This window comes from Grus americana, chromosome 3, assembly GCF_028858705.1.
Source record: "Grus americana isolate bGruAme1 chromosome 3, bGruAme1.mat, whole genome shotgun sequence".
NCBI lineage: Eukaryota > Metazoa > Chordata > Aves > Gruiformes > Gruidae > Grus > Grus americana.
The window spans coordinates 94,682,494-94,701,293 of record NC_072854.1 but is presented as its reverse complement, the minus strand read 5'-3'; positions in this window follow the sequence as shown (position 1 = coordinate 94,701,293).

Here is an 18,800-nt window from a genome sequence, read left to right as displayed (position 1 = left end):
TAGATTTTTTTGTTTGTTTTGAAGAATGGTGCTGTGAATGCAAAGCCCTGTCTTGGGGTTCTGTCTACCCTTACATGAGATCTGGAGTAGACCTTTTGCAGGCCTGTATAAGGTACTGAGATAGTGTTAATGTCACAACTAGGGAGACAAGAGGTGTTATTCCAGGATGTTGTCAGAGAAAATGGAAGTCTTATCTTTCACGGGTGCCGGCAATAGTGAGCCCCAGAAATTATATTAGTATCACAGTGCTAGTATTGGTATTCACCTAGCATACACAGATTGCTATTTCTGAAGCGACTACTTGTATATAGTTCTACTACTTACATTACCAGACTACCTAGGAGCCCTGCTCCAAGCCTTGTGCATTACTCTTTTATGTGCTGGTCTACTTCTTCTACGTACTGCTTTTTTTTCTCAGGGACTGCTTTAGACTGCAGTGAATGAAGCACAGCATAGTTTCCCCCCTGCTCTGAGCTCTGCCTGTCATAGTAGGGCTGAGGGAGGATGTTTGATGCTTGATAGCCCTGCTAAGCAATTGAAAATAGCATATCATGAATTAGGATATAGGCCTGTGTTCCTTGCCAGGAGAGAGGGAATAATAATCATAGCGCTCCCTATCACCCCTGTACCTGAGAGCCGTCTGTCTGCACAACTGCTGTCCTGCGAAGCATATACTACTGAATTAATTTCCCAGTCCGCAGGTGAGTCTGGGGGTGTGTTTTCCCCTTCCCTGACAGGGCCTGGAGGAAGACAGCCATTGCCCCCTTCACCTTGCACCCCACCAGCCTAAAGCACGAGCCCACTTGCATCCCAGTTTGACTTCCCTCTGCTCCAGCAATGTGTGGGGCCTGTGCTACGGCAGGGAGACTTGATGACCGAGAGGATTTCAGTGGGGGGACCCCGCTTCCCTGGGCCGAGCTCTCGTCTGCCCCTGACTTTTGCCCCCTACCGTGCTGCAGATGCGGTTGGGGTTGGGGGACCGGGGCGGGGGGCCGGGGGTGGCTGTGGCCACGTGGTGGTGCTGGCTGCGCACCGCTGCTGGAGGGCTGCTGGCCCAGGAGGATGCTGCAGCCCGGGGAGGGCTGCTTGCAGCTGCAACGACAACCTCTCCCCTCCCCAAAAGAACCCCAAACACCAAACCATGTCATTTTCGCTGTGTCTTTTATACTGGAGATTAGAAATGCCTCTTTGTTGCTATGGAAACGCTCGCGTGAAAGAAGATGACCTCATTATGAGTTATGATGAAATCTCCTTTGGGGTGGGCTCATCACCCAGCACCCTGTCAGCTGGGAGAGTGGGGCTGGGGGATCTGTGTGTGGGGGTGGCGGGGCCGTCGCCCCTTTTCCTGTGATGCTCAGTGGTTTGCAGAGCTCGTGGGTCTTTCCCTCTGGGCTCAGCGGGCCAGAAACAGCCGCTGCTCCTGGACCAGCCCTTCCTCTTGGGAACTGGCTCAGGAGTTGTGGCTGCACCACTTCTGCGCCGGGGCTCTGCGTGCTCCTGCCCTGGGGTGGGAGGACGGCACTGCAAAAGGCAATGGGACCCCAACTGTGGGCTGAATGAAAGGCTCCGGTGTCGTGAGGGGTCTTTTTTGCTTCTGGTGTCTGTCAGGGTCCTGGCATCCACTCTGTGTGCTTTTCCCTCAAACCTGGGCTGCTGCCTCTGAGCCCAAACTGTCCCTATAGCTGTGCCTCACTCTCAGCTTTGTGCCCCATCTGAGTGTCCTGCCGCCTCTGCTTGCCCTGTGCCACCCCGGCTCTTCACCTGGGTTTGCCCCCATCCCTCCCTTGACCCGCATTGCTCATTCTCCTTGAGAGAGAGAGGCATTTCTGTGCCCCCGCTGCCCAGCTTCTCACAGCACGCCATCACTGCCTGTCTTGAATTGCAAAGTAGACGTAGGAAACACTTTTTTCTCTAAGTGAAAAAAATCTAATAAGATTATTTATCTTAGTTTTAGCCAAAGTTGTTTGTTTTGGTGTTTGGGTTTTTTTGTTTTGGAGGAAAGGAAGTTGGAATTTGGATATGCTTTGAAGGAAGGATGCTCTCTAAAAAGGCCACGTTTGGTTGTGATGAGACTTTGGGGAAGTGACCTTCTATCCTTTTGTTAAGAGCATTATCCAGTCCCTGGGGCTAATCTGTCCCCTTGCCCATGGAGTCCATCTGACTGGCAGGCAAGGGAGAGGTGGGATACTGGACTGTAGGGAAACTATGGATTTTCAGGTCATGTGCTGAGATAATCTGGGCTGTTGTTAGTGTTGAGTGAGTGCTAATGACTTTATGTTCCTCTGAGAAGCTGTGGAGGTCGGTGAGAAATGAACCCCTTGTCTCTGGTGTAAATGCTGATGGCTCTTCTCAGCTGCTCCATCCTGCTGCTGCCAGACAAACTGGTGGCCCAGTGTGGAAGGCGTGCTGGATTCCAGCTCTGGCGTAAAGCTCCTCGGTCCCCGATGCCTTCAGGCTGAAGGAGGGGGAGAGGCAGGACTTGCACAGCAGCACATCAGGCAGGGGGGTCACTGCGGCAGCCTGGGCCGGGCATGGAGCACGCTCTGGGGTCTGCGTTGCCCTGCTTTGCCAGATCTGGCGTTTGTTAAAAGGTAACCCCGTGAAAGATTTTGTGAATTACAGAAGCTTACCCTTTCTGGGTATCAATTTCAGAGTATTTTGAGAAAGGCTGGAAAAATGATAGTGTTTGCCAATACTGACGCAAACAAACCAACACAAAAAGCAGGCCTTTTTTAAAATTTTTTTTTTCCCTTTTCATTACATTTTCCAAGCATGGAGCAGCCACAGTGTTGGTTTTGGTATTCTTGATCTTGCTGGGGGAAATTTAGTGTGCTTGGTAAACGTGACATGTCTGCTGCTGCCGCTCCTTTGAAGACAGCGATGCTGAACGTTTAACAAAAACATTCTTTGTCATCTGCAATGCCCAGTAGTGAATGGACTTAAATGAATGTAACCAGACCAGTTGAACACTCTCCATCTTTGCACATTGTCATTCTCTTGACTCTTGTAATACCATAATTTTGCTATTATTCGAGTCGATGTAAACTCTTCTATTGTACAGCAGCCCTGGATTTCTCTAGTAAAGAAAAGAAGCAAGGAAGCCAATTGATGCTAACTCTTAATGCCTAAAGAAAATGACATGAAACAATTCTAATCTAAAAAGATTTAGTATCTATAACCATCTTCTGAGACTTCCTCATACTCTCTAAAGAAAAAAAGGCACACCTCCACTTCCCAGCTTCTTTGATGGACACATTGAAAGCAAAGGTTGCATTTATATTGTGGTATCTGAATTAAATTTGTCTGATATGGCTGAGATGTCACAGCCCTATTAACTACAGGTGCCCTATAATACAATGTATTCTTAAACAGGCATGTTGGATAAAATATAACTTTGTCTACTGAATGGATTTTTCTGTGGAAAAGAGTGAGCAAACCAGTTACTTCTCAGTGTATCCAAATCTTCCACCACAACTTCAAAGAAACCGGGGAAATTAAATGAATAAAAAGTCTCCTTCATCTGTTCAGATTCTCTAGCCTAAAGCTCAGAGACCTTCCTGCACTCATTTCCAGTCTTTAAAAAATTAGCTTTGCACAACAGATGGGTGGGCGATCTACAGCTCTCAGCATTAATTTTTTTCCTTTTCTCTCCGCGTCTTGCAATTCTGTTTGCACGCTCAGTTGTGATAAGCTGTGCTCTTCTTGGGTTGGGTGCAAAATGTACTTCCATAGTGAATGAATGTACTTCTTATCGGGCATCTAATAAGATACTCTGTAAGATGCCTATCTTATAAGGCATCCAATCAGACAGGATCACCCCTTGAGAAGATACTAACTAGTGGCCTGGTCCTGCTGAGTACTCCTGAAGCAAGTGGGAATTAAAGATGCCTGGTCTTGCGATTGTGGGCCAGACGGGAGACTGCTTGTTGGCCTGGCACAAACCCTTATGCGTAGATTCGGTTTACTCTATTTCATAAATTCTTTGTCAGTCTGGAATCTTCCAGACTCTTAAGCAGTTTCAGAGCTTACAGACGCAGACTCTGGTGCTGTTTGTGGGAGTTTCTAGGGTGCTTTAATGAGGCACAGAGGTAATTTTGCAGACTCATGCTGCAAGTAGATGCGTACCCGTGAGTGCCCGTGTGGGACTGTGAAAGAACTGAAGTTTCTTTTTGGAAAGGCAGATGGAAGAGACAGTGACAGTCTGCGCAGAAAATCTGTGAGCAGCCTCACCCGGAGGGAAAGCGTGAGCTTTTGGAGCGTCTACCAAAAATTCGTAGAGGGGTGAAGGATCTTAAAGTAAAAGGAAAGGCGGAGAAGAAAGATGAGACAAATTCTTCTAGGAACTGCAAAAGTTAAAAATGACAAGTCTTGATTCCTCCCTCTTTCCCTGCCCTGAATCCTGCTGCATCTGCAAGATTTCAGTGATTCAAGGTGACCTAGGAAAGGCTGAAGAGATGGAGAGGGCAATCTATGTAGGTATGTATTTGAGAAATACTGATGTAGCTAGTGTTTGTATATGTGTTTATCTATGCAGAGATGTACAGAACAGTTACATACGTGGCTATGCAGTTACCGTCATATCATTTACAGTTCCCAAAGGATTGTGAGCAGTTCCCATGCTACTTCTGTCAGCATCTTGGCTTTGTGGGATGCATGACCAGAAGAGTTTTGGGTGCTTGAGATAACCATGTAATAATCTTGCATTTAGCAATTCAGATCAGCACATCTGTAATTTTAAATATATGAACAACAGGGTGTGGATGTGCTTTCAGTTATGCGTATGGCTCAGTGCTTTGCTGGATAAGAGCAGTACAGCAGAGTAATGAGCAAAATTAAAAAACCAAAAAAGCTCATCAGTCTAAATTTAGGTCAGGATCTGCAGTTCATCTCTCTGGACACCTGATGCCTCTAGCTAACTGGCGTGACTGGGCTGCTCCAGGAATGATTTTTTATTCCACTGATCTGACAGCACCCGTCATTTTCTTATACACAAGTGTCCATATCACTAAATCACCTCTGCCATCGTTAGTGCTAATTGGCTCCCTTGCTGTACCCTCGGAGGAGCATGGAAAGTCTGAATGGAAGCTGCAGGCCCATTTCCCCACAGAACAGCACTGGGACAACCTGTGAATGTATAACAACTTCTGCTTTCACATTATGCTCCCTGGTCTTGCTACAGAGAGACTTTCAAAAGCCGGGGCTGTTGCTCCCACTGTTCTCTGTCAGGACTGAGTTTGCCCACACAAAAGTTAAAGCATACTAGCCACGAGTAACTGTTTGCTTTCAATCGTATTTTTCTGCTAGCGGATGCCCGTGTGTGCATCTGGTGCTCTGGGTGGGCTCCAGCCCCTGGTAAACAAGAGAGACAAAACCGGGACGTGAGCGGAGTGGGAATGCAGATGGGTGTTGGCATGAGGTCAGTTGTTTTTACAAAATATCACCCTTCATTTAAGCTGTGTCATGCTTCCTGATGTATCATATCTTATGATGGATAAGACAAAGCTAGTAAGTTTTTGGCAGACTGAACAAAAGCTCATGGAAGACTAAGTCCTTTTTAGGAAAATTTCTCTTTCAGGAGCCTTCTGAGAAATCCCTAATTGTACTAGAAATTCTCTGTTTTACATGTAGATGTTCAGCATGTAATCCTGAAACAGATCTTCATTTTTGAGGAATAATGCTTTGAGGACTAAGTAAAAATACATCCTTTGTCTTGCAAAGAAATTGTTCTATCCTTTTCCAAAAGGAGCGATGAGCTTCTCACCTTAATAAGGACAAGAGAGAGGGAGAAGGGGAGAGGCAGAGCTGACATCTGTAGTTCATGCTTCTGAATTGGGTTCCGTTATTGATTTTATATAACCAGAAAATCTTGAAATCTGCTTCTGAGAAAGGAGAAATGGCGCGGGCTGTGGAGAATGGGAGTGTCACGATCTTGTTCCAAGGAAAATGAAGGAAGAAAAAGAGAGTCCTGCCAACAGAAAAACAGTGCTCTTTGTCCTCTGTCACTTCTAACGCTGTCCGACCAACTATGGTGGAGACCCTGAGGGAAATAGAAGTAACCAGAAGGCACAGAAAAAATGTCACATTTTCAAAGCCTGTTCTGCATTGAAGCTATTTACATTCTCTCTTTATCTTGTCATTTCTAGGCCCTGGGGGTCTTCCTGTCCTTTTCCTTTCAGTGTGTGTGGGTGAATTGTGGCATTCTTTCTGCTCTCCTCCATCTTCTTTGAGGTCTCCACTTGGTTTCCCAGTGAGATGCACGTAGATTTGCTGTCTGGCAATATGCAGCATCACTATTCCACACTCTGCTCTAAATCTTATGTGTCAGTCTCCTTCCAGCTTTGCAGGTTTTGTTTGCATAAATGAGCGGACTGCTACCAAAAGAATCTGGATTGGCAGCTCTGAAGACTTTAATCCTCTTTACATCCACAGAGCAAAAATAACACAGCAGCAATGTGACTGGGATGACTGCTATGCTGGCTAACACCAGCGACTGAACTGGGGAACTTCCAGAGCTTAAAAGCGTGACCCCCTTTATAACCTGAGCTGAAGGTAGGAGGTCTGCAGGAGACCTGTAAGCTCTAGGGACTGGACATGGAGAGGGAGAGCTAGATCACAGACTGGCTGCTCAGTTACATGAGTTTCCTCTGGACATGAACTTGTTCCAAGTGTCTGGGCTTTACAGCATTGCAAATCCTGTGCAAGCCAGTGCCTAAGTGATGACAGTCATCTTGCTGGCCATACCAGAAACTGTGATTCAGTCCTAAACTAGAGGAAAAGTAATCCTTGGGTCAAGTTACTCCTAGATTCTCTGCAGATGCTCCTGGCAAATTCACCAGGCTTGTTTTACGGTAATGATTCTGTTGTGGTTACAAGGTTAATTGTGCCCCTCGCTGTCCCAAATCTCAAGCTTCTGGCCATCTCAAGGCCTTGGATGAACTGGGAGTCCTCCTTCTCCCATGCCCCAGCTGGAATCCCCTGTGCAGCAAAGGACCCGTCCTGCACCAAGTCTAGCTTGTGGCTCCATAGAAATATAGAGCTGGAAGAGGTGTAGAAGATCCTGTAGTCCATTGCCTTGTCTCATCCAGGATCACTGGTACACAAATCATTCCTGCCTGACATTTGTCCAAATATCTCCTTGAAGCTCTTGAGTGATGGGAGACTCCACAGATGGGACACTCCCAGGCAATCTATGTGACCAAGCTGCTTTTCTTACTTTTTAAAAAGTATTTTCTAATGAACACCCTGTATGCTTCTTGCTGTGGGTTAAGGTACCATAGGGTCTGTTGCTGATTTTCTGTAAAACTCTTACCCGACCGACACTTTTCCATCCTGTTTTTGTGCAGCTGGTTATTCAACAGTGTAAAATCTTGTGCGTACATCTTCTCTAACCTGTTCCTTCCCCAGGCCATTTCTACAGCTTGTCAAGGTCATTCTGAATCCTGACCCCGTCCTCAATTGTACATGCAGTCCTTTGCAGCTTATTGCTAGCAAATTTAATAACCATATTCTCTCTTCCATCGTTCAATCTGTGGTGAAAAAAACTGGATAGAAGCAAACCAAGGATAAAACACGCAGAACAGTTTTGGGAAAACAACGATGGCAAATAACTGAAGGCAGGTCACATGATTCTCAAAGCTAATATTTGTTGTTTTTCCAGTAAGTGCCAGGATGTCTTTATCTGGGAAATCCCTGTTTGAATTAAAGATATTTATTATTAATAATATTTTCACTAGCTGCCATATCACTTGGATCTCAATCACTAGGTTACATTTCACTATTCTTAAATTATTGCACAGGACAGCATGGCTCCACTCATAGCCTGGATGAACCCTTGGGTCACTTCCATCCAGGTGGCTTATCTCTCCCTGAAGTGTGCTGCATCTCTCTGCGGGAGCCGTTGCACTGGCTCCAGGTTGGCTGTGTCAGCCAGGCGTCACACTGCCTTCATCAGCCAGAACTGGGACAGCACGTGGCAGCTGCTCTCCGAGAGACAGAAGCAGTGGCAGAAAACACAGGGTGTTCCCAGGAAGGTGGGAAACGTGCCACGGTATAAACTTTGGCAGGGTTCAGCCCCAAGACATCAAATCTGGTCTGGATGGGAGATTCCTTTTTGAGGAGCTCTGGCACATAACTTTCACAGCCATTACAGTTACCTGCTCATTCAGAGAAAAAATAAAGCTGTGTTTAAGAATTAGTAAATTCATAAGGATTTTTTTTTTTCCTGGGTGCTGATTTCATTCAGTCAGGCCTTAAGAAAGGTATCTAAAATAACTAGTTGTAGAAAACTACAGGTAGGTATGCAGCTTCCTCCTTTGTCCATCTCTTCCTACTCCCAACTTGAGGGGGGGAGGAAATATGCAGCTGGGGACCCTTGAGGGAGCTGCCACAAAGCAGGGAACAGACCTTCTGTTTTCTCCTCTGCCTGGGTCATTAATTCACTCTCTGACTATAAGCAAATGTCTTACGAGCCCTGAGCCACAGCAGTAAAATAGGGGTAAAGATCCATCCAGCCCTCAGTAAAATACTTGACAGACTGGGGGACGTTTACTAGCCTGGGTACTTTTACAGCCTCCTGAGGAGTTCAGGACCCTCCCACAAGATTGACAGCTCGACAAAACGCAGAGCTTGTCCCCAGCCTGTGGCCAAGGGTTTTGTCAGTCCTGAAAGTAACACTGGCCACAGGGCCCTTCTTTAGCTGGTAGGAAGAAAAGGATGCCGGCGACGCACGTCTCAGCCCAGATATGTGTGAGTTGTCTTGCTTATCATTACCATTGTTCATTTGCTGCAAAGCAGGTGTTAGCTCAGAAAAAACATAAAAGCTGCATTCTGGATTGTTTGTTCCTCGTTAAAATGATCTGGGCCCCTGTGGGCATGTGTTGTCTTAATATTCCGGTGCTGAGAAGTGCCGCATTTTCATAATGAAAGCTGTTGCAGGAAAGCAATTCCAACCTCAGATAAAAGGAGAAGATTACACTTGCCACTCGAGTTATGGTATTAGAACAACTGATTTTATTTGTTTTCATTTCATTTTCCCTGTCAGCCGCTGCTGAACCTCTGTGCAACGTTCTTCAGAGATGTTAATTGTATTTTGTGTGTCTGGATCCCCCTAAGAAATGACGAACGTTTTCACTCACAAATTAGATGTCTCTTTTCATTTAAACACCAACAAGGAAAGCTAATTTAAGAATGGTGTAGCCATTGTTCCAGCAAGGGCCCTGATGTGTGATAGAAGCTGACAGATAGATTTAGGGACATAGAGCAACAAACTCTGTGTTGGGAATGTAGATCCATAAGATACTCATTTAATTTTTCCCTCAGCTGGTTCACAAGTGAGAAAAAAAGGCCACATCTATGCAGTAGGACACAGTAATAAAGTATCTTCATTCAGTTTTCAGGGGTACAGTCACATAATTTGTGTCCACCATTGAAGCGGACACAGCAACCTTCGGACAAAGTTCCTGGGGACACCTGTAGATGCTTTGCCTGCAGAAAGACTGGAAGGCTTTTTCTAAGTCTGGAATGAATGAAAAAGAGGAAAGAACTGGTAAATAACATGCAAAGAGATGTTTGAGAGCTGAGTACATGGATCCGTGCAAAGTGGGATGTAGGGAATATATCGGTGGTAGTCTAAACAGCTGAATGGAAAGGTAAGATGACCAGAACAGACCCTGCTCTTCTGGCAGAGGCACCTAGGGAAATTCACCCAATACGAGCAAAGTGATGCTAGGGTCGCACCTGAATGTAGTCCTTTAGCTCAGGGAAGTCAAGCCCAAACTTGAGTTTGGCAGCAACACAAACAGGTATTTCAAGACCAGCTCCCCTCCCTGTGCTAGGTTACTAGGACTTCACAATGGCTGAGCAGAGATGCAACACAGGTGCTGAGCAGGTGTTAATGATTCTCTCAATCACTCCGGAGAATAAAAGGCGCCGGCACAGCAGGCATTCCTCTTTCAGGCAGCTCTCCCTTCCTACCTTCTGATTCTGCGCGGCCAGATTGCATGTGGAAAAAGAGCATGGGAACATTGGGGAGGCAGTGGAATATCATCCCCTCCTTTGCAGGTCAGTGTCCAACACGGGTTTCAGACCTGGAGTTCTCCTCCTGTGTGTTCAGGGTCTGTTGCTTGTGGATCTGTTTTTCTGAGCTAGTCTGGGTCTTCTCCAAGCAGAGGCAGCTTTGCAGCATCTAGGCAGCAGCCACTTTCTGATCAGCTTTGTGCTCCCCTGTGAAAAGCGCAACAATCCTCGGCCAGAGCCAGTCACTGTGTTCATCAGTAAATGTTTGAATGTGACTCCAAATGTGTGTCCTAGTCGTGTTTTTCTTGCCTTGGTGCTCAAGAGAAAATAAGTCATCCTGTAGTTACTGGAGCAGGACTGCCAGCTGCTGTGGGTCCTGTTGGATCATAGCCTCAGCTTATCCATTGTGGAACAGGCTGCCTTACCTGTCGGCTGACCGAAGCAAGTTTCCAATTTCATAGTCCTTTGTCTTTCCCTGTGGCTCCAATAACTTGTCAGACAGGAAGTTCAAAGGAATTTAAAGCAACCTTGGTCCCACTTTTTGACTTGTGCCAAGAGTAGCGTAGACCCTTGTGGGGAACAACGGACTGCTAACATGGAAATTAGTTAGCCACCAGGCACCTTGTGCCAGCGATCAGCCGGGAGGCTGAGGGGACAGGGACTGCCACACTGAAGTCTTTCTGTAGCAGCCCATGACATGAGAGAGTTGCTAAGAGCTCCCTTATTTATCTTCTAATTTCTAATATTGCCATTGGGCAATAGGTAGAGCTGCAGGAAGGCTAATTCCTAGGGCAGGTGGCTCTGGCTGCCTGCATCCCTCAGGGCGTACCTCCTCAGGCACTGAAAGCACACATCATCTCCCAGCACAGCCTAAGGCCTGTAAGCTGCGTTCTGGCAATTTTACCTATGCTAAGTAGCATCTTCCTCCATAAGTGGTCCTACTGCAATCAGTGGAGTAAGTTTCTACCTGAGTGAGGAAGTCAGGCAACAGCTGGTCCTCAAGAACTGTGAGTTAAAAGTCTAGCAAGCAAGCTGATTTCCATAAAAATGGAAATGAGTCAGAGAGGGGAGAACTATATTTGAGTGCAAATGCAAGCAATTAGCTCAAAGCCATTACTGTAATGGCAAGAAAGACTTTTTTTATTATCATTACAGAAATGCATTAGCGATATCTTTTTTAAAAATGTAAATATACACAGTACAATCCCATCTATCTGCCAGAGCATGAAGTAACACCATTTCAGTGGTATGTGCGGAGGAGTCTGTGGAGGCTCTTAACCACAAATGTACAACAACACAGAGGAGTATGAATGAAGGCATTACCAGGGAGCACTTGAGAAAGGCAGCTGTGATTAGGTACCAACACAAATATTTGCTCAAACTGAAAGCTGGACTTTCAGAGCAATTTCTAAGAATACCTGCCTGGCACTACCTGGCCTTGACCTGTGCTGATGCCTCTCTTCCCCAGCAGGCTCTTCGGAGGATGCCTGTCCCAGGTATGGGACTCATAGGTCCCATCATAGGATACGGCAGCACTGGGGACTTTCAAGATCCTGGGGCGGGTGTGGGTAACGGGTGTTGAGTGTGATGGAAGTCATCTATTAGTCTCAGGGTACTCTTGGATTTTTTTTCAGAGAATTTTAAGTTCTATCTCTCCACTTCATCTAATCTTGTTGCATTTGCAACTACATGGTTAAAATAGATGGTCAATGAATTCAAACTCTTTTCTATGAAAAGTGTGATGAAAGTGTAAAGGTTTGGCTTTGTTCAAGCTGGGAGTACATGGAGGATTTCTCCCTGATTGTGAGTGGAAGTGGGTTGATTCTTAGGTTGCTTTTCTCTCCATCTTCTTTTTGCCTGTGAAACAAGAGAACAAAGATAACAAAAGAGGAATACCCTCAATTACGTCCTATAACAGTTGTTTTGGCTGGATTCAAAAAGTGCAGCTCAGGATTTTGGAAGCCTGTTATCCACCTACAAGGTGGGCAGTGCAAAACAGTCCCATGCAAACCACTTTCACATCTCCATTCTATTTCTTTGAGGGGAACTGTAGTGTCAGACTGAGATAACAGCATGAAGCACTACCTGTTTGAAACCAACCTTAGACACACACAGGAGGTTCTCAAGTATAATTCAGAGATGATTGGTCCCCTGAGGGAGATACACTGCCCTGATGTAAAGAAGATCAACTAGCCATGTAACTCAATGCAGTAAGCATGATTACAGCCATTCACGTTTTTCCAGTGCTGACAGGGCCTACGACATCCAGGAGAAATGTGTTGGGTTTTTTTGGCAAGCTGGGGAGAGTATCCATGCTTTCTAGGTCCAGAGCATCACTTCTTCACTTATAAATTTGGTACCTAAACTGTGCCTTCCTTGACAAATATTTTCATTTATAGGGTTTTGCTTGTGTGGCTACAGTGGTCGGTGGCGTAGGGGTATTGAGCTCTGCTCACAGCTCTGCAGCCCTGCTGTGTTTCTGGAAGAGCTGCCCTATTCCTGACAGAATTTGCTAGAAAAATACCTGGAAAAGCATAATGTTACCAACAGGTGCGTCTTCCCTGGCAGTGCTTTGTCCGCGTAGAAACACTGAATGGGTCTTCTGGCAAAGTCACTGTGTACAAGAATAGTTTTATTCATGCCAGTAGCTCTGCTAGCATCTGAGCTGTTAGTGTGATGAGAAGACAATGCTGCGAGACAGTCAGCTTGTTTGAAAATATAGGTTTTTGCTTCATTAGACAGGTAAGGGGGAGGCTTATAGGCCAACCTCTGCCGTTGAGTACACGTTCATGGTTCTCACTGAAGGCAGGAGAAAGGAATTGGCAGAGGTGGGTTGGGACAGGCTATTTAATCCTCTGTGTAGTAGTTTCCCCTACAGGCAGGTGGTGAATTCACCCTGTTTGGTGCTTGTGGAAGTACCCCTGTGCGTACATCTGCGTGTAATTCATACCTTCCTTCAGGGGCCTCAGTGGGTCTGAACCTGGCCCGCAGGTGGTACAGAAGACACTGCTGGAGAAAGATGTGTCATATTTTATACTTGTTGTTTTGGATGCAATGAGGTGACAAATGTAAGCCTGTGTTTTATTACTGTGTGGCTGCTGTATTTCTCACAACTGCTTATCGAGGGTTGTCTGACAGACAGGAAGTCCTGGGTTGCACGTTTCTGTTATTTATATGCAAGGCCACTCTCTGTAATCCTTTCAGAGAGATGACTGACACCCTCTGCCCCGCCAGCTCAGCCTGGCACTCATTTCTCTGCACAAGGTGCTTCCATCCCCCAAAACTGCATGGGGTGGGGACTCTCAGCTGGAGCACCCACCATGTCTTTGCAGGCCCTTGATTCAATGGTGCCTCGAATCGCATGCCCAGTCTTAGGTGTGCAAGCAGCCCCAGCAGTTTGTGGTTCAGTTCACGGACATGGCCGTTTCCACTGAACTCATGTCACAGACCAGCAGAAGACCTTTGAGCAGCTGCACAGTGCATGGCCCCATGCAAAGCCAGTCCATGCCGATGCTGCTGTTGCTTGAGCACCGCTCAGACCCGCTGGCTGTAAGCGCAGAGGGCATCCTGTGGCCTGTCAGGAGCCCGACAGCTGCTACCCTGCAAGGTGGGCTTGAAGTCACAGCACCATGATGTTTTGGTGATGGAAACCTGGGGATGCGATCCTGGAAGGATTTGACAGCAAGAAGGGGAGTGCCCCTCCTTGCCTGCGAGAGCTTTGCCAGGATGTTCTCAATTCAGTCTCATCTCTGGACTCGGGAAATGGGCTGGTTTCTGGGATGGGTCCCAGAGAGCCAGCGGCTGGGGCACTGACTGGGTGGGCTGGATGTCCTCGGTCATCTCTTTCTGATTTACCTTTGTGAGAAGCATCTTCCACTCCTGGCATGTTTTCTGTGTGTGAGTGGGGCAGGTAGCAGGAGGGGGCTGTCGCCTCCCCAGCAGAAAGCTTCTGAATGGACATGAAACACTCTCCTGACCCTCTGGGTGATGATCGGCTGCCCTGCACTGTTTGAACGGGATAAGGAGTCAGTGCCAGACGAAGGAATTGCATCTGCTCATTGCATGTACCGCAGCCTTTTGGGAGAGAAAAAAAAAATGGTGACACTCGCTTTGAGGAGCGCCTTGCACGGTAGGTCTGGAAGGATTTCACAAGTCAGTGTGTGGACTGCTGCCGAAGCAGGGAACACCAAGGTGAAACAAGCAGAGAAGGATGCAGTTCATTGCAGCTCAGGATGGGTATCAGTTACTGACACAGTCCATTAGTGGAGCTGTTTGTTATACCAACTTAATCGTGTTTTCAGAAAGAAAAGGGGGAAAATAATCAATATGCCCAGTTCATTTTAAAACGATAAATAACCACAGGTCTCTCTCCTGCCTCATTTATAGTATTGCTCTTTGCTGGGAGTGAAAGGTGCTGTGCTGGGCTGTTTGGCCAGCAGAAACAGGCACTACGTCTCTCTCTGAACTCTTTTCCTACCTCCAGGCACTGGAAAGAGATCCCACTTCTCAAAGGTGATGCACGGAGCAGCTGCAATACCATTCATTGACCTGAACTTTCACATCCATCATTATACCTTGCTGCAAGCCACTTTTTCTGCTCTGGCCATTTTAGCATAGCAGGTTCCTGCACTCACTGCCCCGGTCCGCGGCCAAGGAAATTATTTCCTCTATTCATTATGTCTAAAAGAAGCCTCTGAACCAGAAATTCCAATGCTTGGTGCAAAGGCTGCGAAGGCAATAAGTAAAAACATCTGCTAGTGAGCACAGCCCTTGCCTCAAAGCTTGGATGGCAGTGCACAGGGACTACATGTGCCCTGAGATAACACGGTCAGAGTGAGAGGGTGGGCAGGATCCACACACGGAATCCAGACCCCCAGATCAGAGGTGACCCAGTGGATGCCCGAGCTGTGTGTGTAGTCTGGGAGAGATCAAAGAGCATTTCTTCTGTGTACCCTCATGTAGCACAAGCCGTGGTACAGGAAACACGGTCACATGTATGAATCATGGGGTGTTTGCTTTTGCTGTGCTTGAAGAGTGTAATTTTACCACTATTGGCTTTCTATGGGTTTTCTCGTGAGTCTCATGTAGTTCTTGAAAAAATCATGGGATTGCCTGGGAAATCATATGATTAATAAGAAAATACTAAAGGAGTTTTCCTAAGACCTGTTAGGTTTCTAAGTCTGTTTTATCTCATTGCAAACAGAAGGAGAAGAAATGTCTGTAAAAATAAAAAGAAAGCTGAAGATCTAGGTGGCAGGCCTTTAAGACATACTGTAAATATTGCAGAAATTATGATGAGCTCATAGCAGTTTGTGAGAAAAATCTGTCTACTTAAAATACAGCCTCTCAAAGATTGGGACCATAATTTAGTCTTGTGTGTGGAGAAATATGCTGTAAGTGCTTAACAAATTATAAAAATAATAATAACAATTAATAATAGATGAAACCTGAAAAAAGATGAATCACTGCATTAGAGAGCCTAGTAAAAATCTTTTGTTTCTTGCTGACAACCACATCCACTACAGCAGCATATGCTGGAAAAATGCTCTGAGATAGGGCTTGGTTACACAGATTTACAAACAGGGTGATGGGAATCTGGCCCGCAGCATGACAGTCTCATGAATCAGTGATAAACCTCGCTCTGCACAGCTTGCTGAGCTGTGAAGCGAGTGCCGTCTTTTGTGGGGGTAGAGCATGGCTTGGCTACGTGATGATGGTGTGTCTGGTCCTGGGGTGGATGGAGTAAGGTGCGTGGGAAGGATTTTGGAGAAACTGGTGTTACAAAGGGGGGCCTCCAATGACTAGGGCTGTCAATCATGGAAAAAGATCAGCTCCTGATCACCAGATGCACACAGGTAGTTGATCAGAGATGTATTTTCCTAATATTTTCCATGGGAAAATGAACAGGCTCCCTGTGGACTTGCCAGCGGCTGTAGGTGAGGCTCTGCATGCCTGCCTTCTCCAGCCGACCGCTTGTCTCCCAGGGTGTACGAGCAGCCATCATTCTGCATCCTCACGTGCATTTGTCCTCAGAGTGAGTTTATCATCCACGTGGGAGCCCACAGCAGTTGCATGCATAATACCGATCACTCCCCTGCCCGGGGCTTGAGCTCTCTGTGCACCGATCCCAGAGAGAGTAACATGTAGTACAGATGCCGAGCAGAGAGGCCATGTCTTGGCCTTGCCAGCAAAGCAGAAATCTCAGCTAAATGGCTAGAAAGTCTGCCCAGGGCACACCTGAAGGCAGAAAAAGCCAAAGGTATGTGGTAACATCGGATGTACATTAGCATTTCCCTTTCCACTTTTAGCATCCTTCTAGAGACAAATTTCTGCTTGGTTGTTTACTCTGAACTGAAGAGATTTTTAGTTATAGAAAGGCTCTTTTTGCTATCTTGAAAATGTAAAGGAGCCATAAATAATAATAACAAATTGCTGATTTTTACTATGTGAAGTCCTCTCTACATTGCCAAAGTGATTAAAATTGGCTTGGATGTAAAATGAGCCTTAAACCTAAATGGCAAATTATTGCTCTTCTTTTAACCTTTGTCATCTTCTCTGAGTATGAGATCTTGAGATCTGGCTCCATCCTTCTTCAGTGTTTGGAAACTGCTCAGCATGCATGGCAGGCTGCTGTAAAGATGTGATAAATAAGTACAGCATGAGGGGTTATGGCCTGGCCTTCAACCGTGTTTGAAGAGACAGTGGACACTGCCCGGCTCAGAGCTCCTTATCTTTTAAACGAACAGAACTTTTAACAAGAAGTTACCCATACAAAAGGTACTGCAGAAGATTTCTAAGCCTGCCAATGATGCAAGGAGATTTCCTCACATCCCCTCTCTCGTCTGTTGATGAAAGTATCTTCTTTTTTTCCCCGTTAGAAAATTCTCTGTTATTACATAATGCTTTCCTCATTGCCTCAATGCAGTCCTTATGCTATGTTTCAGCTATATAGAAAGAAAGGTCTTTAAGTATTTCCGCTGCTCCACACCTACCATCGCTGTGCTCACCCTGGTCCCAGTTACTCAGGGCTTTTAATGCATCTTTTTATCGCCTCTTAACTGTACTTGAAGGAAGAGAGAAGGGGAAAAAATTCTAGGTTGTTTCCATAGCTATATATCCTTTCCCGTAATCTGAATGACAATCTGACACCAAAGTTTCTATTGTCAGCTGTTCCTGAGAGGGGATGAGGGAAGAAAAAAATTCTTGAGGTTTCCAATTACAAATGTAATGATCTCCGCAGAACAGAAAGCGCTATCTGTCTGTAATGCAGACAGGTTGAAACAGATGTAGAAGACTAATAGAAATGAGAGCATGACACACACACACAGAGATGCTTCTGACATCTATACCCCAATGATCCTCTGTCCTTATTTGCTGAAAAACTCAATTTACTTGTTTGGGGATGAAAAAAGAAAAAAAAACCCAAAACTCATAAACAAAGAACCATATGGCTGAAGGAGGAGAATGTTCTTTGTCCCTCCCACCATCTCCAAGCTTTTTGGAAAGCTGATCCCTTTCACACAGCTAGACATCCTTGGGGGTATCTAGCAACATATAACTCCTAATGACAGGTAGCAGTTGGCACTTTTTTATTTTATCAGAATGTTGGTATTACTGGTTTTGTCAGCTCTTGGACCTGACTCCCCTCCAGTTACGCTAGTGAAGTCAGGCCCTTGCTCTGTATCTTCTCTGGGGCTGCCAAGGACAGACCATGGTTCACTTTGGGCAGTCAAGTCATGTGTCGTCTTTCCCATTTGGGAATATGATCCGTGTGGTAAAATTGGTTCTGCGCGAAAGGTTAGAGGTTCCTCATCTGGTCACCTGTGACTTTTTTGGCTCCTTTTTTAAAAACAGACAAAACCTGCAACCTTTTCCTCTCTATTAATTTAGCCTTATCCTATTTGTTTTCCTGCTTCCTAAGAGCTTTTGTAACCAAGCTTTACAAGCCGTTTGACTTATCAGATGCAGTTGTAGGTGATAAGCTGATGACTTATAAGAGCAATTAGTGCAACCAGCAGAGACACCAGGCACAGCATGGTTTTGCCGGAGTGGTTTATGGAGAAATGTTATTTACACTGGTCTTTCCTGAGCTTGTTTTAATATTTCTTTTGAATCTGTTTGGTTTTTTTCCCCCCTAAAATCCCTGATCCTAATGTGTCTCTGTGGAGGGGCTGTGCCCACCCATGTGAGTGTCAGTGCCCTACGTGGGTCCCCAGGGACAAGGGCAACAGGAGTCTTTCGGTTAACCCCGTAAAGCGTTCTCTGCTCCGCTTCTCAGATGAGAACCCTGAGATGAGCTGAACATGGTGTCGGGTTTCCCAGAGCTCTGTCAGAAAGCAAGGGGCACTTCACAGAGCTCACTGCCGGGAGCTGCTGGCAAGGCCTCTGTGCACTGGCAGCCTGGGTACAGCCTTGGTACTCCAAACAGTGGGTGATGTCTTGAGAGCTGGCTCCAAGAAGTAAACCACACATGCACAGATATGTCCAGCTTCAAAGAAAGGAGGTTAGGGTGGTGTGGTGGGTTGATCCTGGCTGGAGGCCAGGTGCCCACCAGAGCCACTCCATCACTCCCCCTCCTTCACTAGACAGGGGAGAAAAGGCATAACGAAATGCTTGTGGGCTGAGATAAGGACAGGGGGAGATCACTCACCAGTTACCATCACAGGCAAAACAGGCTCGACTTGGGGAAAAATTCACCTAATTTATTATCAAGCAAAACAGAGTAGAGCAATGAGAAATAAAACCAAATTTTAAAACACCTTCCCCCACCCCTCCCATCTTCCTGG